Source organism: Setaria viridis, chromosome 3 (genome assembly GCF_005286985.2).
Source record: "Setaria viridis chromosome 3, Setaria_viridis_v4.0, whole genome shotgun sequence".
In the NCBI taxonomy this organism is placed as follows: Eukaryota; Viridiplantae; Streptophyta; class Magnoliopsida; order Poales; family Poaceae; genus Setaria; species Setaria viridis.
The window spans coordinates 25,230,558-25,233,883 of NC_048265.2; positions in this window are offsets into that span (position 1 = coordinate 25,230,558).

The following is a 3,326-nucleotide window of genomic DNA, read 5'->3' on the forward strand; positions in this document are numbered from 1 at the left end:
AAGAAATGGTTTAGGAAAATGAACACATACATATCAGGTACGGAGGAGGATGAAGGCATTGAACATGAACTTCCTGAAATGATAGCCAGCATGTGCCATGCTAAAGAGGTTGAAGGGAAAAATGTTAGAATATACAAAGGAATATATAAATTGTAAGGTGTCACCAAGATCTAAATATACACAATTTACATTTGTTGTGAAGTTACTTGATATGAAGTCTTTCTATCAGATCAGCAATGTTGCATTCAATGCGATTCTGAAGGTGTTATCCCTTGCTTTCCTAGGAGCCTGTGTTCCGACATCTTACAATGATGCAATGAAGTACATACATGCCATGGGACTCGGCTATGAATCTATCCATGTTTGCAAGAGTAATTGTGTATTGTTTCGTAAGATGCTAATGAAACAGGAAGTGTGCCCAATGTGTTGTGAAGTGGATTCAAGATGGAAAGATGCAGACAACAAGAAGCGCATTCCTCAGAAGGTATTGAGGCATTTTTCGCTAGTTTCAAGGCTGAAGAGGATGTTTCTTTCATCAAAAACAGCAAAGGATGCACAGTGGTACAAGTTGAAGCGAAAACCGATGGACAATGAGCTTAGCCATCCAGCTGATGGTGAGGCATGGAAAGACCTCGATAAAAATTGATCGAAATTTGCAAAAGTTGCTAGGAACATTAGACTTGGCCTTGCAACCGATGGTTTCAATCGATTTGGAAACATGAGTAACTCATATAGTATGTGGCCAGTATTTGTTGTGCCGTATAACATGCAACCATGGGTATGCATGGAAGAATCAAACTTCATTATGGCATTATTGATCCCTAGGCCAAGTTCTCCATCAAAGGATTTTGATGTCTTCTTGCAATTATTGTACTGCAATTATTTCAGTCTAATTTTCAGATGGATGTGTTTTTCAGGATATATAGGGATCAGTTAAAAGCGGAAGGTGTGTCGGACCAGGTTATTGACCGTAGAATTTAGAAAGAATTTGCCCAATTGTTTAAATCGCATGTGAGTTTTTTGTTTTTTCAAAACAAACTTATATTAGCTGGCGAGGATCTCTATATATAAACCTATGATTTTGTTGTACATATTGAAAAGATGCATGAAGGAGAGGTCTTCAAGGACCTATATGCAGTATTAGCTTTACCAAACAAGTGAGGAAGAAAAATATTCAGCATGTCTTGTTGGTGGTATCCGGTACCACACACATGGCCGAGAGGAAAATAGGAAGTCACAGAATAGTGGGGTTATGGCTCTAGGCTTTCATAATAGTGAGCCATTTGAGTTTATGGTTGTCTAAAAGAAATTATTGAGCTGCAGTATAACTCCACAGGGTGTGGCATAAATCGAGTTGTTGTATTATTTCACTGTGAATGGTATGATCTAGAGGGACCAAGAGGGAACCGAGGATTAGGAAGGATGGATACTTCAAAAGCATCAATACTAGAAGGTACTGGTACAAAAGTGATCCCTACATTTTTGCTGAACAAGCAATGGAGGTGTTTTACTTGCCAGACACCCTGCTACAAGACCCATGGAGAGTGTTGCAAAAAATTTGAGCACAGACATTTGTGGATCTTTTATGAAAATGAGCAGGACACAGTGCCTAGTGGCATGGTACTTGCATATCAAGATGATGTAATTGAAGAAAGCTTTAATGATGGTATTGGTGATGATGGTATTGGAGATGGTTCGGAGGCTCCAGTGCCTATTACAGACGAGGAGGAGGAGTGGACTATCGTTCCAGTGGATCAAGTTACTTCCATTCACCAGTAGGTTCTATCTGATGTGGATAGATTCAATTCATATGATGAGGAGGAGGATGAAACTATTTGGCAATACCATGATGAAGATGAAAATCCTGTACCTGATAGTGACGAGGACTAGGAAGTGAAATCAATTAATGTTTTAGTTGATCCGATCTGAACTCATTTGTTGTATAAGATATGAACCTATATGTGCATGTATACCTTTTATCATATTAGTTGTGGGAAAATCCTTTTGACGCATCTCAATATGATCGAAAGCGCACTTAGTTGGCTATTGATCCGGCTCGTTGTATTGTAAAACACCAGAACATCCTATGAGGCCTTCCAAAATCTTTGAACACCCATTTGGTTAGATGTTTATCTGGTTCGATGTATTATCAAACACCGGAACATCCTGTGACATCTTCAAAACCTTCGAACGCCCATTTGGCTAGCTGTTTATCTGTTCGGTGTATTGTCAAACACCGGAACATCCTATGACCTCTTTCAAAATCTTCGAACGCGCATTTGGCTAGCTTTTTATCTGGTTCGATGTATTCTCAAACACCGGAACATCCTTATACTATAATAAGGTTGGGTAGGAAAGTCCTACCCATCTTCTTGTTTGGGTGCACACTATACATTTATAACTTTATCCAACGTCGTGTCACTCCTGCTGACCCGCTGTTCCCCATTTACTACAAGATCATTTGCAGCGCTCGCCCTTGGTAGGATTTAGCTGCCACCACTGCCACCACCGCTACCTACTGCAGCCACTCACCGCCGCGACCGCTCTCCGCCGCTACCGCAATCCATCGCCGCTCGCCCCGATTTTGCAGGTATTCGTCATTGAAAGGGGGATTCATTAAATTTTTTGAGATCACTACGGTAGCTGATTCGAGAAAGATCTTGCAGATGGGCCAGGATGGTGGCAAGAGAAATGGAAAGGTGCTTGACCCGCCTCCGGTGAAGCAATAAAGGAAGTCACAGGTGAATTTTGCAGGCACGTCTGGTGCTCAAACACAGCAAAGGGGCAGGTCCATTACATGGGAGTCTTCCCCTGCCCATTCCCACCGTACACGGGGTGGGTCAACCTCGGCGCAATCCTACTGTACACGGGGTGGGTCAACCTCGGCACCTTCCTGTCGCACACAGGGTGGGTCAACCTCGGCACCTTCCAGGCGACAACTATCTATGTGGCGTCGGCCGCCCTGCCCTGCTGAGTTTCCTATGCCTCACCCCAGGAAGCAGAGCGAGGTACCTCTTTACCCTCTACCAGAAGAGTCGCTAAGGATGATTGACCTGAGCATGCATAGCAACCAAATGATTAAAAGGCTTAGATTTGTGTCTTAGGATGTGTGGTTTGAAAAATCCCATGACAGATGGGTCAAACTAAAATTTAGGAATGTCATTCAGCAAACTTTCTACTATAACTACAAATGCTATCCACCAAACTATTTGAGCACTAGATTATAAACTGGAATCATATGAACATGGCCGGAGGAGGAGAGAATATTAAGGGATACTTCGATCAACTACTCGGATTGGATGATTTGGTCTCAGGGCATCATCAGT